The 15,980-nt window shown below is 47.0% G+C and overlaps 1 protein-coding gene across 1 annotated transcript in view; it reads left to right on the top strand.

Moving 5' to 3' along the window:
• The first annotated feature begins 3,245 nt into the window (after positions 1–3,245).
• Positions 3,246–15,980, top strand: part of LOC134929258 (lactosylceramide alpha-2,3-sialyltransferase-like) — a 176,847-nt gene continuing 164,112 nt past the window's right edge. Inside the window, exon 1 of the mRNA XM_063924977.1 lies at positions 3,246–5,344. The gene's annotated coding sequence lies outside the window, so the exon portion shown is untranslated. The remainder of the gene's footprint in view (positions 5,345–15,980) is intronic.

Raw genomic sequence — 15,980 nt, 5'->3', positions numbered from 1 at the left:
ATATATATATATATATATATATACACATATACACACTGCTCAAAAAAATAAAGGGAACACTTAAACAACACAATGTAACTCCAAGTCATTCACACTTCTGTGAAATCAAACTGTCCACTTAGGAAGCAACACTGATTGACAATCAATTTCACATGCTGTTGTGCAAATGGAATAGACAACAGGTGGAAATTATAGGCAATTAGCAAGACACCCCCAATAAAGGAGTTGTTCTGCAGGTGGTGACCACAGACCACTTCTCAGCTCCTATGCTTTCTGGCTGATGTTTTGGTCACTTTTGAAAGCTGGTGGTGCTTTCACTCTAGTGGTAGCATGAGACGGAGTCTACAACCCACACAAGTGGCTCAGGTAGTGCAGCTCATCCAGGATGGCACATCAATGCGAGCTGTGGCAAGAAGGTTTGCTGTGTCTGTCAGCATAGTGTCCAGAGCATGGAGGCGCTACCAGGAGACAGGCCAGTACATCAGTAGACGTGGAGGAGGCCGTAGGAGGGCAACAACCCAGCAGCAGGACCGCTACCTCCGCCTTTGTGCAAGGAGGAACAGGAGGAGCACTGCCAGAGCCCTGCAAAATGACCTCCAGCAAGCCACAAATGTGCATGTGTCTACTCAAAGGATCAGAAACAGACTCCATGAGGGTGGTATGAGGGCCCGACGTCCACAGGTGTGGGTTGTACTTACAGCCCAACACCATGCAGGACGTCTGGCATTTGCCAGAGAACACCAAGATTGGCAAATTCGCCACTGGCGCCCTGTGCTCTTCACAGATGAAAGCAGGTTCTCACTGAGCACATGTGACAGAGTCTGGAGACGCCAAGAACGTTCTGCTGCCTGCAACATCCTCCAGCATGATCGGTTTGGCAGTGGGTCAGTAATGGTGTGGGGTGGCATTTCTTTGGGGGGCCGCACAGCCCTCCATGTGCTCGCCAGAGGTAGCCTGACTGCCATTAGGTACCGAGATGAGATCCTCAGACCCCTTGTGAGACCATATGCTGGTGCGGTTGGCCCTGGGTTCCTCCTAATGCAAGACAATGCTAGACCTCATGTGGCTGGAGTGTGTCAGCAGTTCCTGCAAGACGAAGGCATTGATGCTAGGGACTGGCCTGCCCGTTCCCCAGACCAGAATCCAATTGAGCACACCTGGGACCAGAGCCAGCCATAGGCATAGGCAAACTAGGCAATTGCCTAGGGCATTTGATATGCCTAGGGGCATCAGCAGCTTCTGCTGATTAAAATGATATGTGGCATGCCTATATTCTGTGTGTAGCATTTCATATGCAGATACAGCCACAATCTCGCACAGTATATAGGCATGCTGCATATCATTTTAATCAGCAGAAGCTGCTTGTGCATCCTAGCCACATAGCACTGCAAATAAGATGCATTTTCATAACAAAAAGGTGTGCCCGACGTTAGCATTGAGGCAAAATTTATGAGGACACATCTGTATCTAGGCAGAGGTCAAAGTGTTAGTGGCAGTGTGAGTGCTGTGTGCATGTGAGTGGGTTGGTTGTGCAGTAGTGTTCGGAATATGTGTAAGGAGCATTATGTGTGTCCTGTAAAAATGCATTAATAATGTGCAACATATGTGTAAAGGGCCACTATGTGTGTCATAATGTGTATAAGGGCATTAATAATGTGCAGCATATGTGTAAGGGACACTATGTGTAAAAGGGCATTAATGAAGGTTGTCATAATGTGTAAGGCGCATTATGTTTATAAGGACATTAATAATGTGTCTCATATGTGTAAGGGGCATTACTGTGTGGCATTATGTGTATAAGGTGCTCTAGTATGTGGCGTTGCGTATAGAAAGGGCTCTACAGTGTCGTCTAATGTGAATAAAGAGCAATAGGGTGTGGTGTAATGTGAATAAGGAGCAATTCAGTGTGATGTAATGTGAATAAGGGGCTCTACTGTGAGGAGTATCGTTTATAAGGTAAAGTGATACTACTGTGGGATGTAATATGAATTATGGACACTATCGCATGATCAAATGTGAATACAGTTGCAGTACTGTGTGGCGTAATTGGAGTTGGGGTTACTTTTGTGTGGCCATGCCCCTTCTCAGCAAAAACACACCCCTTTTTGGGCTGTGCGCCAAATGTGCGAACTGTTCCTATTTAAAATATAGGGGGTACAAACACCAAAATGAGGAGTGCTATGGATGAGGGGTGATGGTGCTGGGAAAGAGGTGCAAGGTCAGAGGTGGAACCAGCGGTGGTGCTAGGGGGCACCAGGCAAAATCTTGCCTAGGGCATCATATTGGTTAGGGTCGGCTCTGTCTGGGACATCATGTCTCGCTCCATCCAACGCCACGTTGCACCACAGACTGTCCAGGAGTTGGCGGATGCTTTAGTCCAGGTCTGCGAGGAGATCCCTCAGGAGACCATCCGCCACCTCATCAGGAGCATGCCCAGGCATTGTAGGGAGGTCATACAGGCACGTGGAGGCCACACACACTACTGAGCCTCATTTTGATTTGTTTTAAGGACATTACAGCAAAGTTGGATCAGCCTGTAGTGTGTTTTCCACTTTAATTTTGAGTGCGACTCCAAATCCAGACCTCCATGGGTTAATAAATTTGATTTCCATTTATAATTTTTGTGTGATTTTGTTGTCAGCACATTCAACTATGTAAAGAACAAAGGGGCAGATGTATTAACCTGGAGAAGGTATAAGGAAGTGATAAACCAGTGATATGTGCAAGGTGATTAATGCACCAGCCAATCAGCTCCTAACTGTTAATTTACATATTGGAGCTGATTGGCTGGTTCGTTTATCACCGTGCACATATCACTGGTTTATCACTTCCTTATGCCTTCTCCAGGTTAATACATCTGCCCCAAAGTATCTAATAAGAATATGTCATTCACTCAGATCTAGGTGTTATTTTAGTGTTCCCTTTATTTTTTTGAGAGATATCTATCTATCTATCTATCTATCTATCTCTCTATCTCTCTATCTATATATATATATATATCTATATATATATATATATATATCATGTTGCTGGGAGCCGGAGAGACACGCTGGGGGCAGAGAGGCAGCCGGGGGGCAGTGTTTCCTGTGAGACCAGGCAGCAGCTGCAGACCCCGGCCCCCTCCTGTCACCTGAGCCCCGGGGCTGCAGACCTCTCCCCGCAGACGCCGCACACCGGCCGGGACCCTCAGGGGGGTGTGTGTAGCTGCAGCCGGTGGACGTAAAGTGCTCATGCTACGTCCGCACACCCGCATGCACCACGTGGACTCGCTGTTTTGCTATCATCAAACTTTCCTGACCCGGCGGTGTGCGGGACCAGCGAGAAGTTTCTGATTGGCCGCTCAGGCATTCCCATGGGAAGCGGCTACGCCGCGATTGGCTGGCAGCCGCCATCTCGTGCTCAGCGGTCACGCCCCCCCCCCTCACTTGCTCAGAATTTCATAGAGCAAAGTAGATCCGTTACCGAGAGATGGAGAGCGGGTGTCCTGTCCTACACGCCTCCCGTGCCCGCCGCTGCCCCTGCTCATACCGGGCGTGACGTCTCCTCCAGGCTCCACGGGATTGCAGGACAGCCAGAATACTGGACCCTGCTCACCCGCTTTACCTGGGTCATTGTACCTTTCACCCGCTCACCCTGAGTTACAGTACCTCTCACCCGACGTGTCCGGACCACTGGACACTGTACCGGTTTACACCCGCTTTCCCAGGATCACTAGTTTGTTACCCTGCACGTCTGACCCGCTTTACCGGACCACAGGACGGTGCCCTCTTCACCCGCTTTCTCGAGATTATTGCACCATACCATTGACACCAGCTTTCCCCGGACTCCCAGTAGACGATGCACTTCGCAAGTCCAGTGCTGTGACACCCCCTGCCCGCATTGCTGTGCCCTCTCACCCTAGTGTACCTCCAGTTCTGTGATACCCTTATATACTCACTGCTGTGACACCCCCTGCCCTCATTGCTGTGCCCTCTCACCCTAGGGTACCTCCAGTTCTGTGATACCCTTATATACTCACTGCTGTGACACCCCCTGCCCTCATTGCTGTGCCCTCTCACCCTAGGGTACCTCCAGTTCTGTGATACCCTTATATACTCACTGCTGTGACACCCCCTGCCCCCATTGCTATGCCCTCTCACCCTAGGGTACCTCCAGTTCTGTGATACCCTTATATACTCACTGCTGTGACACCCCCTGCCCTCATTGCTGTGCCCTCTCACCCTAGGGTACCTCCAGTTCTGTGACTCCCTTATATCCTCACTGCTGTGCCCCACTCACCCTGAGATGCCATTAGTACTGTGACACTGCCACTCTACCAACCCTTGATCTACCCTCAGTGCTGTAACCATCTGCACTCTGCGTCCACTAAACAAAGTGTATCTCAAATGTGACACCCCCATGTTAGGTGTACCCGCAGTACTGTGACCCACTCCCCGCCCTAGGTGTACCCACAGTACTATGACCATCACATCCCCCCTCCCGAGGTGTAGCCACAGTACTGACCCCCCCATCCTAGGTGTACCTGCATTACTTTGACCATCTCCTTCACCCTAGGTGTACCCACAGTGCTGTGTCCCACACCCCTCCCTAGGTGTAGCCGCAGTACTGTGACCCACCCCCCATCCTAGGTGTACCCACATTACTGTGACCATCTCCTTCACCCTAGGTGTACCCACAGTGCTGTGACCCACCCCCCTCCCGAGGTGTAGCCGCAGTACTGTGACCCACCCCCCATCCTAGGTGTACCCACATTACTGTGACCATCTCCTTCACCCTAGGTGTACCCGCAGTGCTGTGACCCACCCCCCTCCCTGGGTGTAGCCGCAGTACTGTGACCCACCCCCCATCCTAGGTGTACCCTCATTACTGTGACCATCTACTTCACCCTAGGTGCACCCACAGTACTGTGAGCCATCCCTTGCCCTAGGTGTACCCTCAGTGCTGTGACCCTCTCCCCACCACACACTAGGTGTACCCTCAGTGACACACCCAGCAAGACCCCTTGTCCACCACTTTTGGTACTGCTTTGGTGTTACTCTTGTCACTGCTGTGATCCAGTTCAATGTCTCCACATCCTACCTAATCACACTATGTGACCCCACCCCCAACAGGACTTGCTATGCTGTGACAAGAGCAACATGTTCCCTGTGACATGATGACACAGTTCTGCCACAAGATGTCTCTCTGCAAGATGGCTCCAGGTGTGCCTCCCCCCAACCTCTTCTACCTGCTGTCCGGTATGTGCATCCACTGTGACCTCTAGGAACCGTCACCCCTCTACTGCTGCACCTGCTCTACCTGGATGTGCAGTCCACGGATTAACCCACAACCTTCCCTGATCCATGTAAGTTATTTATTCTTTCAAAGCTACTTTTTGAGAAGGGGTAACCGTCCGGATCACTTATTTTCCTGATATACATTATGCATATGTTACCAATGGATTACGATAGAATTTTGCTGTATACTGTGATATGAACATTTTCGTTTAATGTGAGAAGAAAATGTGTGTGGAGTTTGCTTTAAAAAAAAATAATCTACAAGCCGCAGTCTATTGCTACTACCGCCACATCAGGGAGAGGGACGTTCGTACCTAGTGTATTTATAAATTATACGGGGAAGATAAAAGTGCATTGAACAGGTAGGTGTGCATTACACATTGTGCACATACCTGTAATCGCAAGCCGGCATTGGTTTCTGCTACACGTTCTGCAGTAGCACATGCAGCACTGAGGTCATTGGTTCAATTCCCACCATGGCCCTAACTGTGTGGAGTTTGTATATTCTCGCCATACTTGCGTGGGTTTCTTCTGGGTACTCCAGTTTCCTTCTACAATCCAAAAATATACTGGTAGGCTAAATGGCTTCCAACAAAAATTAACCCTAGTGTGAATGTGTGTGCGTGTACATGTGGTAGGAATATAGATTGTAAGCTCCACCGGGGCAGGGACTGATGTGAATGGCCAAATATTCTCTGTAAAGCGCTGCGGAATATGTGTGCGCTATAAAAATAACTGGTAATAATACCCCCTTCACCGATCTGTCCACATAGGTGTCTGACGGGAGAGATGTGTGCTGAGCGATCTTAACACAGACCGCTCAGCACACATCTCTTCCCCAGCTCAGCACAGCGCGATGTGCTGAGCGACCGGACGGACGGGGGGCCGCTCACTTCACATAGGCTCAATCTAGCACCGGCGATAGCGATGCACGGCCTATCGCTGGGGGCGTACACACGGCAGATCCGTGCTTAAAATCTAAGCAATCTAGTCAGATTGCTTAGATTTTAAACACGGATCTCTCCATGTGTACCCCCTTTAGCCAGGGTGGCTGGTAGTTGTTCCCTTTCACCACTGTACTTAGGAGCCCATTTATCAATGAGTTTTAGCTATCTAAAACTTGTTGCATATGATAAATGGTGCTCCAGCAAATCAGCTCCCAAGTATACATTCTTAACACATGACAGTTAGGAGCTGATTAGCTGGAGCACCATTTATCATACGCATCCAGTTTTAAATAGCTATAACTTGTTGATAAATGGGCTCCACAGTATAATTATTAACAGTGTCTTATATAGCGCAGCATATTCCGATCTACAATATATATAGATCTACAATATAGAACTGCCCGGATGGAAGAGGCAGTGGACAGTTTTTTTTTTTTTTTTTTTTTTTATGGCGAAAGCGTGACTACGGCCGCTGTACTTTGGTACACGGAAACACACCCAGGTTGGATGACGTGTTTGCGGCACAGAACTCCGTGTGAGGATTAGGATAGCAGCGATCTTGGAATGAAAAATAAATCTGGGAATTTAAATTCTGTAGAATTATTCCTACATATAGGTTTAAATAGGAGCCTAGGATTTATTGGGGGTAAGGTCTGAGCTGACAAAAGCTATTTTATTAAATGTGGGGACTGATATCTCTTGTCTGTATAAATGCTGATTAAAGTTATTCTCTCTCGTGATTTGTGTAGTCTTGTGTACACCACCACTTTAAAATAATGTAAACTCTGTCCCACTTGCACTACTGTCAGCCGTACTCTTTGCTTTGAGTTCGTTTCCCCGTAACATGCACGCTTACCAGCAGGAGCGCATGCAAACATATAATGCCTCTCTACTACTGAGTGCAGTGGACGCTATGCTGCAGGGAAGGATATAGAACAGGCTTCTGATGGCTTAGCGTGGATAAAATGCAAGGCTTTGTGTAAGATTTTACTAGACCGTAGTTTTGTGTATTGTTCAGTAATTTCAACACAGGCGTGCCTATGCCAACTAGTAGGGGTGGATAAGCCGCAGGTGGGAGACTAGTAGGGGGATGAGCCGCAGGTGGGAGACTAGTAGGGGGATAAGCTGGATAAGCCGCAGGTGAGAGACTAGTAGGGGTGGATAAGCCGCAGGTGGGAGACTAGTAGGGGGATAAGCTGGATAAGCCGCAGGTGGGAGACCTAGATGGGGAGGATAAGCTGCAGGGCGGGAAGTTATCGGCCACTTGATTTCATGTTAGCGAGAGAAGAATAAACTTATATCTGTGTATTAAAGCAAAAATCCTTTTTTGAAGCTTTGGCATACGTTACAAGTAACAAAGTATACAATTGCATTGCAGATGTTTTATCTTTTGATAAACCATATTAACATCAATAAAATGTGAGTATTAACCTTTAGTACCCTATAAACTGCCCACACATGTTGTTGCAGTACCATCGTTTATCTGGTTTTGGTATGGACACAAACTGAATGAGAATTGACAAAACATTTTGCAATTTTTATTTATTCTGGGACAAAAGGTCTTCCGGTGAGGTTTATAGTTTTTTTGTCCCCAGTTGTCGCTACTCCCTAGGATGTCATTCTGTAGTGTAAAAATCTGGCTTTGATAAATCCCTAATCTGCCCTAGCCTGTTAGGGAATACTAAAGGTCCTTATAACTTGACTGATGAGCTTTTGTCAGCGTTGTCCCCCTCCCTTAGAGCAGCATATGTAGAAAACAGTGATACAGGCTTCTTCACTGACGATAGGCATCTCATAGAGGGCCAGATGTACGAAGCTTGAAAAGTGATAAATATCACTGTGATAAAGCACCAGCCAATCGGCTCCTAACTGTCATTTTTCAAACACAGCGTGTGACATGGCAGTTAGGAGCCGATTGGCTGGTGCTTTATCACAGTGATATTTATCACTTTTCAGGCTTAGTACATCTCCCCCAGAAAGAGTTATAAGTGACTGCCGGCAGTTGTTAGATATCTTGTAGCATACATGAATACGTGATGAAAAGCATATCCCTTAGTCATGTTTATAACTTCCATCAAGTTGATTTGCTTTGTTTTCCATTTGGTTGAATGTAATTTGCGTTATACAGTATGTACTGTATATATTATCATTACGAAGTACTTCTCTAGACTGGGTGAAGTGTTTCTCCCCACATCCACTCCATTTTTTGATTGTATCTTCTGTCTACATGCCATATTATGATGTGTCTTGATCTCTGTACATCCCTTTTTCAGGTTTCAATAAAACTTGTAAAAAAAAAAAAAAAAAAAAAGGGCAAGTGGGGATGTTACCAGCATCAACCAATCAGATATTGGCTATCATGTTATAGAATGTACTAGATAAATAATAGCTAGAATCTGATTGCTGTGAGCCACACTTTGAACTTTCTTCTTTTCCTCTTTAGCAGTTTAGATAATTATCTCCCTTTGGTGGATTGGTTGAAACCTTGGAGAGAGATAAAGTTCCAGGCAATCTGCTCATTACTGTCATTTTCAAACACCTCCTGTAACATGGTAGTTAGGAGCTGATTGGTTGGTACTTTATCTCTTGCCAAAGCTTGATGCGTCTCCCCCTTAATGTCCAATTGTTCATCATTTGTTTGTTTCCGATATACTGAGTTTCTCGGAGCAGAAATCTTTAGACTGTATTTTGTTTTTGTAACCTACTGGCCAGTGGCTGATTTTAGAGGTGTCCACCACCAGAATAAATAGTAGCGATGGAACTGGATGCAACACGCAGGAGCCGGTTCAGTGTGAATGGATTCGTAAAATTCAGTGCACGGCAACGATCCGCTCTGTACCCGTACGACGTTACTGCGCATTGCGGTACATACGCACGCGCAGTTCTGACCTGATCGCTGCGCAGCGAAAAATCCTAGCGTGCGATCAGGGGTTGAATGACCCCCTTAGACTGTCTATATGCTCCCAATTGGGGAAGAAAAGTGTCCAGTCCCTAGCACTGTTTGGCGAATCGTTCAGGTGTGCGCCCAGAAATAAGATTTGAGGAGATTAATTTGGATGCCATGATTTGAGATGATAAATCCTATATATTCTATGGTGAGCCTTTCAGAGTAACATTACTCCAGCTGGGGAATGTAGGCAAGAGAGATCTGTTTCCGCGTGTGTTTGCAGTGTTGTAAGGTGCAGGATCAATAAGAGCGTGGTGAAGAAATAGCTCGGCAAATGTGTAATGGAGAGCTCTGATTCACACCTGGCCGCAAACTGCGCGTGTTGCGCGGCCTCACGCGTTGAGGCCACATCCAGGAAGGTAGTGCAGATCGCAGTATACACAGATGCTGCGTCGCTGCCAGAACACTCCATTATCGAAGTTCTGATTAGCTCTGTGGTCGTGCAGCATGTTCGCAGGAAGTAAGGCTCCGGAGCCAATGCAGCCGAGTACAGGATCCCACTCGCAAGCTGAGACACACCCTGGAAACGGTTACAATACCCCATGTGTGTTTTCCGCCACTGTCCGTCACCTCCCCCAGATAGTTCCTGACTGTTAATCACTTTGCAAATAAATGCTCTCTGCAATTGCTATTGCAAGACCATTGCGGAGCGCATGCAGGGAGACTTCTATGTACAAGTGCGCAGACCGCTGATAAATGCTAAACTGCAAAATGATCGGGTGAATCCGGCCCACTTGAAGGCCATATTTGCGAAAATGCACCAAAAAGAATTGTAAGAACCTGGCAGTAAATTAACGGGGTAGTTGTAAATTCCATGGGGGCGATTCAATTGGTCGTGATAAACAATCTCCCGTCTAAAGTGGCGGGAGATCAGGGGGTGATATTAAATTTTTTTTGCACTGATTGCATCCAGACAGCCCAGGGTTAGCCGCGTAAAATGGCTAAACCTGACCAAAGTGCTTTGTGACAAGTGAAAAGTGTCATTTGGGTGCCCAAAGGGGTCACTTTTAGCTCATTTCAGCTCGACTGCACAGGGGGCTGCAATGTGCAAGGTCAGTGCTGGCAGCCGTTTGTGCCTGAGCGGAGCAACAATTGAATTGCTCCACTGGGTGCCATCTTTTTTAATCTTGAGCATCGGAGGAGAGTAAACATTGATGACAGGCACAAGGTAGCAGTAATTGGAAACATATTATTTTGACACAAATTGCATTATCCTTGTATTGCTGTTTATGCGGATCATGTTTTCTTGACCATGGAAGACCCAGAGAAAATAATGAACATCTCTTTTTGGTGTCTATGAGAATTGCTGGAGAAGTGTTGGGGAGTCTCATACATAATGCCCATCTCTAATGGGTGATCTATCCAACTTTTTTAAAAGCATGTGGTTCTGCCTAATCCATTAACGTGGCAGTAGACGGAGTAGGATGCCCGGCATTTGTTTGGCACTAGATGGGCTTCTGTGGTCCCATAGAGCCCATCTTATTCTTTCCTAAGCATTGATCATGGATGGTCAGATGAATTAGTTATTCCAAAAAGTTGGATATCCTTAATAAGGCCTTCTGATGGTATACGTTCATGTTGACACGGACCGAATATAGACATTCAGGTGCAGATGTACTAAGCTGTGGAGAGAGAGAGAGAAACAACCAACCAACCAGTTCCGAACTGTCATTTTTCAAACATTATTGGGGCAGATGTATTAAGCCTGGAGAAGTGATAAGTGGAAGGGGATAACACAATAGCCAATCAGCTCTTAACTGTTTTGTCACAGTCCGGGTTTGAAAAATGACAGGAGCTGATTGGCTAGTGCGTTATCAACTTCCACTTATCACTTCTTTTATCACTTCTCCAGGCAAAACATCTGCCCCACAGCCTGTAACATGACAGGAGCTGATTGGCTGGTGCTTTATCACCTTCCACTTATCACCACTTCAGGCTCAATACATCTGCCACACAGCCTGTAACATGGCAGTTAGGAGCTGATTGGCTGACATTGCATCTACGCGTTTGTATTCTTTCTTTCATTACTAATACAGTGTTTCTTTTTATGTCTTTCGCATGAATAAAAGCTACTATTCACAGTAATGTCTATCACATGCTGATTAGGGCTGGGTATGTGTGACCGGCAGTCAGGAGACCGCTGATCACAATACCGACGGCAGGATCCCAGCTGTTACATGGCCAGCGGGGTGGGGGGGGGGGGACAAGCCAACAAAGCCCCTTGCCCCTATGGGTGTAGTGGGCACCCACGGGTGGGGATAGTCCCTGTTGGTCGGCATGCAGGATTTTCAGATGCCAGGATCTCCTGACCGCCGGTCATATAACCGCATCCCGCTGATTATATGTGAGCTGAATAATGTACTGTACATGGAATATGTTCCCACTAAATGATTCCTGCACGCTCCCGCTCTCTTGCAGCAAGTTCTCATGTTATGAGAATGATGGTTCTGTGACAGAGCAGATAATGAGGGACTGATAGCTTGGCAGTCTTGATTTGTAGTGATGGAATTGTAAGGTTGACATTCACACTGTCAACACCACCGGCATCATTAGAATGTCGACGTGATATCCTGGCATTCTCAGAATGGAGGGTTATGCTCTAGGGGGAGGTTAGGGTTTAGGATGCGGGGGAAAGGGATGTTAGGGTTAGGGGTAGTGATTAGGAATAGGGGAAGAATACTTGCTGGAACTGCCGCTCTGTCAGAAGTCCCGGAAGACACGGCTGGAGACACTGTTGCCGCCTGTAGCAAGTAAACCACCATTAGACCTCTGGGGGGTGGTTTGTCCACATTCTATCACCTCCACATTTTGAGCATGTCTAAAGGCCCGTACACACTGGTCGATATATCGGCCGTTCTCTTGAACGGCCGATATATCGCGGGACCGTCGGGCAGTGTGTACGGCCGATACGTCTGTGAACTCCGTCGTTCACAGACGTATCGCGTCGGCCCCGCAGCACAGCCGACGGCCAATATATCTACCGATATAGTGGGGCGTCGCTGTGTGTGTGCGGGACGGTCGGCCAACCGCCCGTACACATGCTGCGGCGGCCGGCGGTGATTGACAGCTGAACTGGGCGGGCGTGTGTACACGCCCGCCCAGTTCATGACGTCAGTCCCCGACGGATCGGGCAGTGTGTATGCTCAACACACTGCCCGATCCGTCCATAGATAAATCTGCAGATCAATTGATCTGCAGATATATCTATTAGTGTGTACCCACCTTGACTCATATACCCCACCTGCTTTGTAGAAATGCAGTGTGTATCATACGCTGCGCTGCCCTCTGCATTGGAGTGTGTGTTTGTTCGGTAATAGTTTACTCTGTAACGGTATCTGGAGTCTAGGTCGACACTAATTAGGTCGACACCCATTGATCAACGGTGGATAGGGCGACACTAGAAATAGTTCGGCATGGCCATTAGGTTGACATGGAAAAAAAGGTCGACATTTGTTTTTTACATACTTTACGATCCACGTGGACTACGAATGGGAACGGTAACCTGTGGCGAGCGCAGCAAGGTACCTTGCCCGCTACATGGCGGGCAATGCGAGCCATGCAAGGGGACGCGGTGCACTAATTGGGGTTCCCGGTCACATGACAGAGAAAACGACACCAAAAACCCCCTGAAACTCATGTCTACCTTTGTTCATGTCAACCTAATGTCCGTGTTGACCTATTTCTAGTGTCAACCTACCAGTGTCGACCTAATTGGTGTCGACCTAGAGTCCGGATACCGTTACAAAGTAAACTATTACCAAACAAACACACACTCCAATGCAGAGAGCAGCGCAGCGTATGATGCACACTAACGGGTCACGACCTTGAGTCCCATACCCATGTAACAGCTGCGGTGTAATGTCGGGGTAACAGTGAATTTCGCATTCATGGTTTATAGCGCTAAATTTTAACTATTGAGATTTTAGTGGTTCTTTAGCGGACTTTGGGTCTTATTCCAATATGGACGGAGTTGCTGCGCATATTGCAGAGTATCGATGTTTGGAGCATGTGCAGTACAGGTCCATGACATCGGTCGCACTGCGGCATCAGATTGTGCCATTTGGTGGCGGCAATGGAGGTGTGTTGGTGTGGAAGAGGGGGAGGCGGAGATTTACTGTAGAATATACGACAGACGACTTGCGCTACCTCATAGGTTGCAGAGCCGGCCGCCGGTGATATGATGCTGCGTCCTATGGGATCAGTAATGCAGAAGGAGGTGTGACGCCCCCTGCTGTGTTACCATATTAGTGCTATAGCTACTGCTTCCATGTAATCCGCAGCAATGGCAACTCCAGTCACATGTGAATCAGGCCTTTCTTATCCCACAGTGCTACTGTGGTAGCACACATGTATTTCCTCCGTATTAAGGTGCCTTTTAACAAAGGATCACGGGGGCCGACTCGGAGGTGGATGCTAAGTGCACCACCATATATTCCTTTGTACGCAGCTGCTGAACGAAAACGGCAAAAGCCACGGGAGGCGTAAAAAGACGCCCACTGCTGGCTCCAGTTATCTTGTGCTGCACCCAAGGATCATCTGTGTGACCATCTGACCTCTCAGGGCACTCAGGAAATCACAGTTCTGAAGCCACTGCCCCCCCCCCCCCCCACACCCACACTTCCCTCACATGTTTTGAGCAATGCAGCCCCCAAATGGCGGCAGCATATCGGGCATGCTACGGCTTTTGGGGCACTGTGAGTGATCTCACATTGCCCAACATGCGCATGCGCAGCTCTAAATACATCAGCGATGTACCTAAATATCGGTTTATGTATGTATCTATCTCTGCATAAGGCAAATAAAGGGAACATCGGGGCTAAGGGCTGGTGTTTGCAGACTGGCCGCAGCCGTGGAGATGTAGGCACCATATTTCAGCACGTACAAGCTCGCAGCTGATGGCATATATAGTGTTCCTGTTAGGATGCGGGCAGAGCGCGGACACGGGAACGGGTTCACTGCTTCTGTCCGAAAAAGGGGGAATGGCCCTTTGTCATCACCCTTGGGGGTGTCCCCAGCACTTACGGACATACTAGGCTGCCCCCAAGCCTTTCCCCCTCACTGCGAGTAGCTAGCACGGCATTTATTCACCCGGCGGCGATTAGCAACCGTAACTTTTCCCACCCACAGGACACTGCAGTCTACGGCACGGCAGCGGGCAGTCCTCACCTGCAAACTGATTTAGCAGGGTGTAGCTCAGAGTACAGGGAGCATTTTGCTATTTTTAATTAGGGCAGCAAGCGATGGCCTGCTAACACAGCCAAGTGTGATCACTACAGCTACACGCCTCCAAAACAGCCATGACGCCTTTTCCTTTTATTTTAACCAACCGCTCCTGACTTCCTTCCTGTCACTTTTCCATGAAATCCTCATTGCAAGTGAGACCTTGGCGCAAGCTCATGTGCAGTCTGCCGATAATTGCTCCATTGCGTGATAATTGCCCGTTACATACATATGTGAGTTAGGCCCATAGATGGGCCACGCTGGTCTCTGCTCGTATCACAGGCTCATGACATATTCACCCATACAGTATATGTATCCTCCTTTCTGGTTTGTAGGAGAAAAACATGATTTTTTTTTTCTTTGCATCGCTTTCTGTTTCCAGCCGGTTTAAGTAAGTAGAGACGGCTTCGTTCAGGTGTCATTAAGACTGAGAAGAGTTGTCACATCTGCCACTCGCTTGTAAGAACAAAACATCCTGCTGAGCGTTATCCTGAAACACTGCCATTGTGTAGAGGTAAAAAATCCCCTTGTTTAAAGGACATGACATCTGTTACACCGGGATACGGGCATTAGGTTGACATGAGTTTTTCACTTTTTTTTTTCTTTCATCTTTTGAACTTTTTCATACTTGACGATCCACATGGACTGCAATTGGGAACAGTAACATGTGCCGAGTGCAGCGGTAGCTGAGCGAGGCACCTTGCCCTAAACATGTGAGGGTACACGGTGCACTAATTGGGGTTCCCCATCACTTTACGAAGAAAACGACGCCAAAAAAACTAAAAAAAAAACTCATGTCGACCTTTTTCCATGTCTACCTAGTACATGTCGACCTAATGACCCATACCCGTTACACCCATATTAGTGACCGCAAAAACCCATAAATGTATTTCAATGAGAGTGACCCAATATCACACATCCAAAAGTTCCAGTGCTGGTCAGGCAGGACAATCCTGCCAGATACTGGAGGGTGACCCGCACCAAGATAAATTGATAACAGTTTTCGTTACAGAGTTGGGATGCCTATTACTATATCCAATAAAACCCTGATTTTGAGAGTTTGCAAATGTAAAGGCTCCAAAAGGTGCTACCACCTGGTTTAAGTAGGGCTATGAAATACAAATCCCCAAGAGAGGGGAAGGACAAAAGAAACCAGGTATACTTTGTGGTGCACACTACCCAACTGACAAATTTTTAATTAAGATTTTCCAGAAATGTATATCCTCAGTAATATTAGTAAGTATTGGTTTAAATATCCATAACCAAAATGGTTGCCTGAAATTATTTTTCTAATGGGACTAAAATTGTCCTTTATTAATAGAGCGAAATATTAAAATCAGAGAAAAGGAAAAATTATTTGTGTGATAGAAAAAGAAAAATGTGAATAAAGATTTAAAAACAAAGCTGATGTGTTTTTCCCTGTGTGTACTTTCTTATATTTGTTTCAAAATGTGCATGACCATTATATTTGTACAGCACTATATCAGTGCAGAATTTATTCAAAATGTATAATATCCATGTTTCATGGAGCTTGTATCATACACTATAGAGGGAGATATATTTCCCTACTATTGAGTCACAGACTTGTTT

Source organism: Pseudophryne corroboree, chromosome 1 (assembly GCF_028390025.1).
Source record: "Pseudophryne corroboree isolate aPseCor3 chromosome 1, aPseCor3.hap2, whole genome shotgun sequence".
Classification (NCBI taxonomy): Eukaryota; Metazoa; Chordata; class Amphibia; order Anura; family Myobatrachidae; genus Pseudophryne; species Pseudophryne corroboree.
This window is presented reverse-complemented; position numbering and strand designations above follow the sequence as displayed.